Genomic DNA, 14,024 nt, shown 5'->3' with positions numbered 1-14,024 from the left:
TATTGATTAGCTTGCTCGACATTGGGTTCATCTTGTTGAGGTAAGTAACGATTGTAAATCTAGTCCTGAGGGTATGAAACCCCAGATTTTGTATCATTCTACTATTTTTAGTGACGCACATGCTAGGTGACGGGCGTGTGGGCGTGCACTGTTGGGGATTTGTGACTTGGTCCGCCCCGTAGCAACTGTAAAGTTGCATACTTTGTTGAAACCGTTGATACTTATATGATTTAGAAAGAATTTCTGTAAATTGGGCTGAATGCCATGTTTGGGCCTTGCGCCAATGCTGTTTGGACCCTTAGGGGCTGTTTTGTATCATCCTCTCACTGTTTTCGATTAAAAATCTATACTCAGTCATGGTTATACTTGTTTACTACATAACTCAGTCTTATGACTCTATTTTGATGCATATAAATATTTTGGGCCGAATGCCCTGTTTTACTGAAATGCCCGAGTGGCTTGATTTGTGAAGATGAGTATGGATCGGGGCTGCCTGCCTGCAGCATACTTGTGGCTGAGTGAGGTCGAGGGCCTGATTGGTGAGGATGAGTGTGGATCGGGGCTGCCCGCCTGCAGCATACTTGTTACTGAGTGAGGCCGATGGCTTGATTGGTGAGGATGAGTGTGGATCAGGGCTGCCCGCCTGCAGCATACTTTATTATTATCGCACGTGAGTTGTCCGTGCAGATTATAGCGCTTGGGATGAAGGATCCCCTCTAGAGTCTGTACACACCCTTAGTGAGCGCAGGTACCTACTGAATGCGAGTGCCGAGTGCCGAGTGCTGAGTGGCTGGGAGGCAAGAGTGATTGTGAGGTATGCCCGAGTGGCAAGAGTGATTGTGAGGTATGCCCGAGTGGCAAGAGTGATTGTGAGGTATGCCCGAGTGGCACGAGTGACTGTGAGGTCTGCCCGAGCGGCTGTTTATGATTTCATCATTTTTGCTCACCTTTGCAGTGAGCCTTTATTTGAAAAACTATTGGAAAAATGTCTTTAAAATGATCTTTATTGGAACTGGCTTTAAACGAGATGTTTGATTTAAATCCTGATTTTTTTTAAAGGCATATGGTATTTTACTAAGATTTCCTGATATGAACGTTATATGCTTTATTGCTTGTCACTACTGCTCAGTCTTTATTTATTGTTGTTACTTACTGAGTTGGCTTACTCACGTTACTCCCTGCAACTTGTGTGCAGATTCAGGTGTAGCTGGACACGGTAGTGGTTATTGAGTGTTCTAGTTACAGGTTTTCTTGGAGATAGTAAGGTAGTTGTTTGGCGATCGCAGCCCCTGCTCTTCTCCCTCTTATCTTCCATTAGTTGTATTTAGCTATTTTCCAGGCTAAGTTAGCCTTGATATTGTTAGACAGATTATAGTAGCTGCTCATGACTAGTGACACCCCGATGTCGGGCTTTTCTTTTTCGCACTTCTATTTTTTTTTTATTTGAACTCTTTAAATGAAGGTTTATGCTAAATGACCTTGAAATTATTTTTAAAATAAAAATATCAGTTTGTTTTATAAATGAGTCGGCTTGTCTAGTTCCACGATAGGCGCCATCACGACAGGGATTAGTTTTGGGTCGTGATAGATTGGTATCAGAGCCTAGGTTACATAGGTCTCACGAGTCATGAGCGGGTTTAGTAGAGTCTTGCGGATCGGTATAGAGACGTCTATGCTTATCTTCGAGAGGCTTCAGAACCTTTAGGAAACTTCACATTCTTGTATTCTATCGTGCGAAAATGATTCAGCTTGAGACATAACTCTTTGAATTCCTTCCACGCATCTCGTACGCGCACATGAGCGCTCGGTATCAGTTGTGCATCGCCGGCTTGTGATTCTATGAACAAGGTTGAGATGTGTATTCTGTGTTATGGTGGTCGGCCAGTCTGGAGGACTTGAGGCCGTGGTTAGACCGCAGCTTAGGCTCGGTAGCTTCAGTTGTAACCTATACATTTGGACTCATATGTCCAATAATGTCACTACGAGTTGAATTGTGGCTCGATGAGCAGTGGAATGGCTTTGTGGTGAGTATGACGTAACTGCTGGAAGTGTTAAGACTATGTGAATGTGACGAGAATTTTTTTCTTTGAATGTAAAGGAAGGCCATTGGGTGTTTGGATTTTCATTTTGATGTGACGTACCATCTCGAGTGTGAATGTCTTGAAGGATCTTTCACGTTGTTAAATTTTGGGGCAAATTAAATTCTCGTGTATGTCAATAAGTTTGAACTCAAGAAGAGTAAATGGTTGTGTAGTAATGGTGGTTGTGAATGGGTATTTTGATGTTGATGGCTCGGGAACGATAATCTTTGAAGAGACTTAGAGTCGGTAACATTTTATTGGTTTAGGTGCGACAAAGATACATTTCGATTTGATGCAGCAGTTGGGTAGAAAAGTATGAGGGAAGACATGACGGGAAGTGTTTCGTGGTGGTTGAATTACTAGCAGGTCAAGTAGGAGAAGTAGAGGTTGAGAAGTTTCTTAAAGGAGATGATTTAACCGAAGTAAGAGTGGCAGAGTAGCATTTGAATTCACTAGTAGGGTAGTCATGTGCCTTGAGAAAGTGTAGAATGGTTTGGAATTGTGTTAGTATGTGAATCGGCCTGCAAACTCTATTTGGAGTGATGGTTAGTGCACAAAGGAAAAATTTAATATGACAGAAAGGAGTGTGTTTGAAATGAATAGAGGCGTGGAGATCTGATTATCGTGTCTGGTGCAATATGACTTGAGTTCGGAAGGTATTGTTGACGTATAGTTGATGTCAATAGGGATAGTGCAGACTTATACAAATGGTGGGCGAGCATGAACTCAGGAGAATTTATGGATTTAGTGGTCGTTGCACTCAGTGCAGTGTCATTGGGAAATGTCGGTAAGGAATTTCACATGTGGGTTATCTCCTGTGTGCAGCTAGCGGTGGCGTGATGTTGATAAAGCTTTGCGAGGAATATTACTTGCTACCCGGTAGGAGGTCGTGTGTGTGATTTTGGCTGGAGATTCAGAATGTTCATGAAAGGCTTAATAAAAGACTTCGAGAAGTCTGGCAGGTTAACGGTGCGAGACCTTGGTAATTGAGAAGGAGAAATCCTTACGTGTTCTAATTTTATATAATTGCAGCTTAAGGCTATGTGGGGGAGTCTGTTATCGACGAGTTGATTGCACGGTTATGGGTCGTATTAGTTTCGGATCGGGGTATACCAGTGAATCAGTTATGACTTGCAGAGGTCGAGATCCAGGATGACTCGGGTAAAAGAATTTTTGGACACAAGTTGTATTACACTCAATGGTTATAGGAGGACCATAAAATAATTGAGTGGTTATTCACGAAGAATGTAGTGTACATGGAGCGGGAATTTGCTCGGTTGCGTAGGAATATGGGTTACTCTTTATTTCCCTTGGATGTTGATGTGCTAATGGGGGACGGGTCATTTCGGTCCGTTTGGTCGGTTAATTCGAGATTTGAATTATGCATTTCAGTATCAAGAAGGTGAAGGAAACAGTTTTAGGGTCATATAAAAAATCTCTTCGGAGTAAGCATTTTTGGTTGTGGAGCCTTTGGAATACATAAAAAGGCAATTTAGCAAGAACTTGGAGAAATAGGACAACTTGGTAGTAGGTTGGGTTAGCATAGTAATGGGTATGATTGGTTATTTGTGTACTTATGACGTGGCTAGTATCTATAGGTGCTTCGTGGAATTGCTCCAGGATTTGGCAACCTGTGTGGCTTGGTGAAGTTAGAGGAATTCGGTCCAGATAGCTTGATTATGTGCAAATGGATTTCAAAGTGTTCATGATGGGTTCTACCATGGTTTAAACCGGATAATTTCTACCGATGTACGGAGCGTGTTGTATGTTATGATTTTCTCCTAGAAAGAAGCAAGAAAGAGGTTTCTGACTAATAAGGTCACAGTTCAGTTTTGAAGGGAAGGACATAAATTCTTAGGCAGCATGAACGGTTTCCGATGACTAGGTGGCACAGAAGAAGTTTCAAAGTATTTCTCGTGGGAGGATTGTGTATGAGAGAGGTGTTAGGCATTCGAGCGGTGGAGGTGGAATCAAATAGGGTGATTCATGTGTTTTATGGAATTGAAGATTGGGAGTTCTCATGAGCAGATTGTTTCATGGTGGCGGACTGTGAAGTTGTGGCCAGAGCTAGCCAGATGATAGAAGGTGTTATGATTTCATCATTGTGGACTTTCGGAGGTTGTTTATCTATTGGTGGCAGGCCATAGTTGATTCGGGGCCCATTGGTAGGCCCAATTAGGATGTATATTCTACACCGAACCGGATTGATTGGCTCCATACTGCTATTGTTGAAGGATGTGCCATTCGGTTGATGTGAAGCTTATTTGTGCTCTGAAATGATCGGTGAGTTACTCTTCTAGGCTACAAGGAGTTGGGATTCATGGTTATATGCACATATGGTGCGGTTCTATTGTGGCCTTATAGAGGAATTTGAGCGAGAATAGTATTAGATATTGCTTAGTTGATGACGTATTGGTCGTGTTCTTTCGGGTTTTATGTGGCATGGTGTCATTTGCTTCTCTGTGGGTATGGTAATGCACTTTGGGTACTTGATGTCGAATTGTGCATGGTTATTGATTTTTAGCAGGGTGACTTGAGGTGTTTCATATGGACCAGTATTTTGATAGGGTCGCGTATTGCAGCAGAGTTATGTGGAAATATGATCCCTCGTGTAAGATTCATGTGTTATGGTTCTGCGGTGTGTGATGGGTTCTTAGCATTGCGTCGGGGTGGTACTCGTCGAGCTTGCGGAACGGTTCTCCTGTTTGGGTCATTGTTACGATTGGGTACATTTGGAATGTTGCTATCTGGTGCACGGATTGCATGGGTTGTGGCTTTAAATTGTAATGATGTGTCATGTCACTAGAGTGGTCGTATTAGAGGAGACGAGGTCATTGGGCCTAGAATGGATGCTATCAGATTTGATTGTGGTATAATTAGGAGGATAATATCGGAAGTCGGCTTTGAAATTGGCTATAGTTCTTGTAGAAGGAATGAGAGCTCCATATGGTCTAATGAATGGCTATGAATTCGGTATGTTTCTTTCATCATCGTCATTGTACGAAGGTTTTAGAACGAGGGTTTATTTGATATGAGATTTATTACTGGCACTGGATTGATTTGAGTCGATACTGTGATTTGAAATCATTGCTTCGAGCATTCGAGCTATGCGATATTTGAATTTGAGTATTTGAGTTATGGTTACGGCTTTTGGTATAGATTGCTCAGACATATACGGTATGTAGATGCAAACTTCTCAGCTTATAGGAAATTTTGGATGTTGGAAATTTGATTCGAAGGCTTGTGGGCTAGGTTGAATTGAGAAATTTCAAGTTGTGCTGTGCTATCGGACCTGTATGGGATAGGGTAACGTGGGATCACCCCCGAGTATGTGCATGTGAAAGATACACAGTGATTTGATGGCTTTTGGAACAACTTTGGGCACGTTCGAAGACGAACGTATGTTTAAGTGGGGGAGGATGTAACGACCCGACTGGTCGTTTCGAGAGTTTTAACCCCGTTTTCCCCCATTCCTATTTTTTTTGTATTATTCAGCTATATTATGTTATATCGGGTTAGTTGGTTCGAGTCCGGAAGGAACTCGGAGTGAAATGAGACACTTAGTCTCATAATTGAAAACAATTGAGTTAGAAAAGTGGACCGGATATGGACCTATATGTAAATCACCTCAGATTTGAATTTTTATGATTCCAATAGCTCCGTATGGTGATTTTGGGCTTAGGAGCGTGTCCGGAATATTATTTGGGAGCCCGTAGAGGAATTAGGCTTGAATTGGGGTGTAATTTATGGTTTTAGCGTTGTTTGAGGTGATTTGAGGATGCGACTAAGTTCGTATAATATTTTAGGACTTGTTGGTATATTTGGTTAAGGTCCCGAGGGGCTCGGGACGATTTCGGATGGTTAATGAGAAGTTTGGAAGTTGGAAATTTCATAAGACTAAAGTTTCAACTGAGTTCGCATAAGACCTAAATTCCATTGAGAATAAATCTCATTATACGAAGTGTTATATGTTTTATTACCTATCAAATGAAAGATCTTTGAGTCTAGTTTCTAATGCTTCAAACAGTTTGTCATTTGGACATTCCTACAAGAAGTAATGACCAAATTACCAAAGGCTGGCAGAGAAGCCTGCGGATGCGAAGCATCCGAGGCCGCGTCCGAAAGAGAGGCTGGCAGTGAAGTGCTGCCATAGCATCCAGGTCCACATACCTTCAAAGAGGAGTGAAGTGGGGATGCGAAGCATCCAGGGCCGCATCCGAAACCTAGAAATCTGGGCCTATAAATACAAGGTCGGGTAAAGAGGGTATTTTGTGTATTTGGGGATTAGGGTTCTTGAAGTGAAGGGGCGATTTTGAGCTCAAGTCAAGTCCAATCAACCAAGGTATGTTGTTAATGATATTTTGGGTTGATTATCACTCAATATACATGAGTTCTAACATCATTTTTACATTCAAATACAAGATTTCATCATCAAATCCTCAAGAACATAAAAATCATCAAAGTTGTGATTTTTCAAGATTGATCTACTAGAGGTAATTCCAATGCTTCAAACTTGTTTATTATGAGTAGCTAGAAGTATTTGAAGCATTTATTACAAGTTTTAATGGTTGAAAGATTGGATTATAAAACTCTAGTTCATGGCATGAATAGTACTTTTGAGAAAATAAGAGAGAAGGTGAATGGTAATCTTGGCGATGAAATTTATGAATACAATGAACCTATGGGATTTGTTATTAATATTGGTCCCAATGGATGTTGATATTGTAGATTGAAGTTGCTTAGTATAGTAGATCATTTTATTATCATTAAGGGGTGAATTTCAGTTTCGGATCGTTGGCATTGAATTGAGGAGACAAGAGGGCATTCAGAGGTGGATACGCACGGAGTGGAAATTTCTTGAGTATTGATTAGCATTGCGAGGTAGAGATTTGACTGGTTTGAGGTAAGTAACGATTGTAAATCTAGTCCTGAGGGTATGAAACCCCGGATTTTGTATCATTCTACTATTTTTAGTGACGCACATGCTAGGTGACGGGCGTGTGGGCGTGCACTGTTGGGGATTTGTGACTTGGTCCGCCCTGTAGAAACTGTAATGTTGCATACTTTGTTGAAACCGTTGATACTTATATGATTTAGAAAGAATTTCTATAAATTGGGCTGAATGCCATGTTTGGGCCATGTGCCAATGCTGTTTGGACCCTTAGGGGCTGTTTTGTATCATCCTCTCACTGTTTTCGATTGAAAATCTATACTCAGTCATGGTTATACTTGTTTACTGCATAACTCAGTCTTATGACTCTATTTTGATGCATATAAATGTTTTGGGCCGAATGCCCTGTTTTACTGAAATGCCCGAGTGGCTGGATTTGTGAGGATGAGTGTGGATCGGGGCTGCCCGCCTGCAGCATACTTGTGACTGAGGCCGAGGGCCTGATTGGTGAGGATGAGTGTAGATCGGTGTTGCCCGCCTGCAGCATACTTTATTATTATCGCACGTGAGTTGTCCGTGCAGATTATAGTGCTTGGGATGAAGGATCCCCTCCGGAGTCTGTACACACCCCAGTGAGCGCAGGTACCTACTGAATGCGAGTGCCGAGTGCCGAGTGCTGAGTGGCTGGGAGGCAAGAGTGATTGTGAGGTATGCCCGAGTGGCAAGAGTGATTGTGAGGTATGCCCGAGTGGCAAGAGTGATTATGAGGTATGCCCGAGTGGCATGAGTGACTGTGAGGTCTGCCCGAGCGGCTGTTTATGATTTCATCATTTTTGCTCACCTTTGCATTGAGCCTTTGTTTGAAAAACTATTGGAAAAATGTCTTTAAAATGATTTTTTATTGGAACTGGGTTTAAACGAGTTGTTTGATTTAAATCCTGATTTTTTTTAAGAGCATGTGGTATTTTACTAAGATTTCCTTATATGAACGTTATATGCTTTATTGCTCGTCACTACTGCTCAGTCTTTATTTATTGTTGTTATTTACTGAGTTGGCGTACTCACGTTACTCCCTGCACCTTGTGTGTAGATTCAGGTGTAGCTGGACACGGTAGCGGTTATTGAATATTCTGGTTACAGGTTTTCTTGGAGATAGTAAGGTAGTTGATTGGCGATCGCAGCCCTTGCTCTTCTCCCTCTTATCTTCCTTTAGTTGTATTTAGCTATTTTCCAGGCTAAGTTAGCCTTCATATTGTTAGACAGATTATAGTAGCTGCTCATGACTAGTGACACCCCGATGTCGGGCTTTTCTTTTCCGCACTTCTGTTTTTCTTTGATTTGAACTCTTTTAATGAAGGTTTATGCTAAATAACCTTGAAATTATCTTTAAAATAAAAATATCGGTTTGTTTTGGAAATGAGTCGGCTTGCCTAGTTCCACGATAGGCGCCATCAAGACAGGGGTTAGTTTTGGGTCGTGACAGCTTTTCATGAATATTCTGAATCACCAGCCACAGTCACACACTCGACCTCTTACTGGGTAGCAAGTAATATTCCTCGTAGAAACTTCATCAATATCACGTCATCGCTAACTGCTCACAAGAGATAACCCTCATGTGGCATTCCTTACCGACATCTTCCAATGACGTTGCACTGGGTACAACGTCCACGTAATCAGTAAATTCTCCTGAGCTCATGCTCGCCCAACATTTGTATAAGTTTACACTTTCCCTACTGATATCAACTGAAAGTTCAAAAATACCTTCCGAACTCAAGTCATATTGCGCCTGAAACAATAATCACATCTTTATATCCCTCTTCATTTCAAACAAACTCCTTTCTGCCATATTCAATCTTTCTTCGTACAGTGACAATCACTCTTAATAAAGTCTGTAGGCCAAATCACATTCTATCACGATTCCAAACAGTTCTACACTTTCTCAAGGAGCACGACTACCCTACCACAGAATCCATATGCTAATCTTCCACTCCTACTTCGGTTAAACCATTTTTCTTAAGAAACATCTCAACCTCTACTTCTCCTACTTGACCTGCTATTACTTCAACCACTGTGAAACATTTCCCGTCATGTCTTCCCTCATAATTTGCTTCCCAACTGTTGCATCAAATAAAAATGCATCTCTGTAGCACATGAACCTATAAATTGTTACTGACCCTAAGATTTTTCGAAGATCATCTTTCTCGAGCCATCAACATTAGAAATACCCATTCGATTCTGAACCGCTGCACACAGCTATCTCTGGCAACCGCCCCTCATGCACTATTTCATAACACCCTGCCTCGAAGGAGAAATCAAAGAAGAGCGTAAAATCGGCGGACCATAATGCGTTCAAACAAGAACGGCGACAGAGCATCACAATGAAAATTCGACCATGCTCGCAAATACCAAGTCTTGTTACTTTAACAACCAAACTTGGACATCTATATTCCGACTGCCTTTCCTCCACTGGAATTAATTGCTAAACCCCTTAATCATGTACTTATAAATCCTCTATTCGAGCCATTCACCGCCTCAACACATAACAAGCACCTTACCATTACACTAATATAGTGCGATAACAACGCATAGCCATGGTAGCAACCCGTGCACAGTCTCGAAATAATAATAAAAAAATATAGATACTATGCTGGAATAAAAGAACATTCAAATCATCTTAACACATCCCGCATTTACATCATACTCATCACAAAGCCATTCCACCGCTCATAGAGCCACAAATTCAACTCGTAGGGAATTATCGGACATATGAGTCCAAATGTACAGGTTACAACTGAAGCTACCGAGCCTAAGCTATGGTCAAAATACAAAATACACATCTTGAACCTCATTCAAAGAATCCCAAGCCTGCGATGCACAACTGATACCGAGCGCTTATATGCTCATACGAAATGCGTGGAAGGAATTCAAAGAGTTATGTTTCAAGCTGAATCAATTCCGCATGATAGAATACAAGAAAGTGAAATTTTCCTAAGGGTTCGGCAACCCCTCGAAGATAAGTACAGACGTCTTTGTACAGATCCGCAAGACTCTACTAAACCTGCTCATGACTCGTGAAAATTATGTTACCTAGAGCTCTAATACCAACTTGTCACGACCCAAAATCTCACCTGTCGTGATGACGCCTATCTCAATACTAGGAAAGCCGACAATCTCAATAAACTCCCATATCTTTTATGTTTAAAAATAAAGTGATTAAATTCAGCTGAAGAAAATTCACAAATACATATATAAACACTCCCAAAACCCGGTGTTACTGAGTGCATGAGCATCTAAATTAAATACAAGTCTGGAAATACGGTCCATAATAGTCTGAGACTAAATGCAGTAAATAAGAAGGTAGGGAAAGAGAGGCAAGGTCTGCGAAACATGGCAGCAGAGGTGGATATATGATTTAAGTTCTATGGGTTCAACCTTTAAAGTTTTAGCATTGAACCAATTATATTTTTAAAGTTATGGGTTCATATTGCTATATATTGCAATATTAATGTAATTTTATACATAAATTTATGCTCTGTGCTAAAATTACTGGGTTCAATTGAACCGGGTAACGATACCTTGCATCCGCCTCTACATGGCAGCTACCTCTGAATCTTTGAAAAGTCAACCGTGCCAAAGAATCAACACCCGCTATATCCGAAAATACCTGGATCTGCACGCGAAGTGCAGGGTGTAGTATGAGTACAACCAACTCAGTAAGTAACAATAATAAATAAGGAACTGAAGATAGTGACGAGCTACACAGTTATAGTTCACTTTCAGTAATTCCAGCAAAGAATTGACATGCTTCCAAATCCAGCAGTTTAAGTCAAAGCAGTTTTATACCGCTCAAGTTAATGTAATTCAGATATAAAATCATTAAGAAAATTTCACAACAATGACAGCTAGCAACTAAGTGCAACAACAAATGAAAAGTAAGTACAGCCTCTCAGGACAACAATCACCCACTGGGCTCCCAGCCCTCAACACTCACACTCAATGGGTATCCGCGCTCACTGGGAGTGTACAGACTCCGGAGGGGCTCCTACAGCCCAAGCGCTATAATCCGCACGGACAACTCAAGTGCTGCACAGAAAACTCACGTGCTTTAATATCCTGCACAGATAACTCACGTGTTGTACGGACAACTCACGTGCTATAATATCCAAACCTCACTGACAGGCCCTCATCCTCACTCAGTCATCAACCTCTCTAGTCTTTCTGGCTCTCGGAAATCACAAAGATCATCCCAAACAAAGATACCATAGTGTATCAACAAAAATCAAGAAAGATTGAGGTATGATACGCATGTAAAATCATGACTGAGTACAAGACAACAATTAGCAAATAATTTAACAAGTATGCGACCTCTGCAGGTCGCAATAGTACTATCACATAGCCTAAGCATGATTTAAAGTCAAATTTCTTTAACACATAGAGAGCATATAGCAAACAACAAGTTATTCAACTTTACAGTTTCACGGGACGGACCAAGTAACAATCCCCTCGGTGCACGCCCACACGCCCGTCACCTAGCATGTGTGTCACCTCCAAAATAATCACATGACACAAAAATTCGGGGTTTCGTACCCTCATGACCAGATTTAATACTATTACTTACTTTGAATCGTGAAATTCTTATTCCGCTAAGCCTTTGCCTTGTGAATTGGCATCCAAACGCCTCGAATCTAGCCATAAATAATTTGATTCAGTCAATAAAATTTATTGGAATTAATTCTATAAGAAAATGCTAATTTTCCATACAAATCTGAATTTTAGCTCAAACATTGCCCATGGGGCCCACATCTCGGAATCCAGAGAAACTCACAAAATCCGATAACTCATTCAATTACGAGTCCAACCATACTTGTTTAACTCAAATCCGACTCTGAATCGACACCGAAATCTCAAAAAATCATTTCTATGAGATTTCTAAATCTTTCCCAAATTTCAATCTCAAAACAAATTTAATGGTGAAAACAAATGATGGATTCGGGTAATCTAACCATAATTGAGTTAAGAACACTTACCCCGATGTTTTCTATGAAAATCTCCCAAATATCGTCTCTCCTCAAGCTCCAATTTGACAAAAATAGAAAATGGGCTGAAGTCCCCTACTTTATAACTTATAGTTATGTCCAGGCCCTCGGCCTAGATCCTGGCCCTCGATCATGGCCTCGATCCTCGACCCTCATTCCTCGGCCTTTGATCCTCGGACTTCGGTCCTTGGTCTTCAATCCTCGGCCTTCGATCCTCGGCATTCGAGCCTCGGCCTTCGATCCTCGGCCTTCGAATTTCCAGCAGAATACAAATTGCAGTAGTTGTTTATGTCCAACTTTTGATCTGTTAACCATCTGAAACCTCCCGGACACAAACCATATATGAATTTCAATCATAAAACACGCTACAGACCTGCTCACACACTCAAAACACTGGAAAGAGGTCGTCTTCACCCAATATTGACCATGGTCAAACTCCTAAATTTCTTAACCTTACTATTCTCTCAACCAGTGATCCAAAAAAAAACACCCAATCCCCTCGGGACTTGTCAAATCATACCAACAAGTCCTACAACATTATACGGACTTAGTTGAAACCTAAAATCATATAAAACAACGCTAAAACCATAAATCATACCCCTATTCAAGCTTAAGGAACTTAAGAATTTCCAACTTTTACATTCGATGCCGAAACCTAACAAATCAATTTTGGCTGACCTCAAATTTTGTACACAAGTCATAAATGACATAACGAAGCTATGAAAATTTACAGAACTGAATTCCTACCCCGATATCAAAAAGTCAACCCCCTGGTTAAATTTCCCAAAAATTCAACTTTCGCCATTTCAAGCCTAATTCCACTACGGACCTCCAAATAATTTTTCGGACACGCTCCTAAGTCTAAAATCACCATACGGTGCTATTGAAATCATCAAAACTCTATTTCAGGGTCGTTTACACATAAGTCAACATCCGGTCAACTATTTCAACTTAAGCTTCCAACATGAAATTTATTCTTCCAACCTAACTCTGAAATACCTTAAAACCAAAACCGATAATTCACACAAGTCATAATATCTCATAGGAAGTTATTTAAGACTTCAAATACTTGAAAGGAGCGTAAATGCTCAAAATGGCTGGTCAGGTCGTTACAATAGGGATAGAAATTGAAACATGATTTGAGCATATCGGCATATGATAAATCATGTCTTCAAGACAATCTAACATGATAAGAATTGGTACTTCGAGGAACCGTACTTGGAGTTCAAAGTGAGATCATGGAATCCGATTCAATGGAGGGAGTTTAGCCAACATACCTCGCTTGAGCTTTTCTCAGATTACTACAACGTCCTGAACCCCCTATTGACTTCAATCTATAGAAACATGATCAAATTGGACCATCATTAGGAAGGGGTTCATAGTATTTAGCTCACTTAGACATTTTATCAAACATCTAGTAGGCATAAATCTCTACATTTCTTATCCATGGAACGAGTTCATCCAACTACCACCAATTATCAAAAATTTATCTTGCTATCATCCTTAAGTAATTTATAACTTCCCACGTCACATGCATGTATGTCTAAGGGTGTAGGATTACCTTTTGGAAGAAATCTTGCAAAAGCCTCCCTTGAGTTCTTGAAGAAATTTCTTGAAAATTTAAGGATTCCATAGTGGATTGAGTTACTTTTAGTGTGGAAATGATAAGATTCATACCAAGATAATAGGAATTGCTTACCTTGAAGATGGAAGGAGTTGGGGGTCATGAGGGAGTGGAGAGGAGCTCCAAGAATCTGCCAAGAAGGGTGGAGGAAGTGAGCTACCGAAATGCCCTTTATAAAGGCTTGAGGCCTAACTTGTCCATCCCCATGCATCATGCGGACATGGACGATCTCTCATTCAAGTTCGTGTGCTGGGGCAATATTTTGTTGTTTTACTAAAATGGTTGGGGGTCATGGCCCATTAAAACCCGCGCGGCGCACGATTTCAGACACGAGTTCACACGAGCTCCCCCGTTGCATCCTTTCTATATTTCTTGTTTTCCAACTTACCCTC

This window comes from Nicotiana tabacum, chromosome 13 (genome assembly GCF_000715075.1).
Source record: "Nicotiana tabacum cultivar K326 chromosome 13, ASM71507v2, whole genome shotgun sequence".
Lineage (NCBI taxonomy): Eukaryota > Viridiplantae > Streptophyta > Magnoliopsida > Solanales > Solanaceae > Nicotiana > Nicotiana tabacum.
This window is presented reverse-complemented; position numbering follows the sequence as displayed.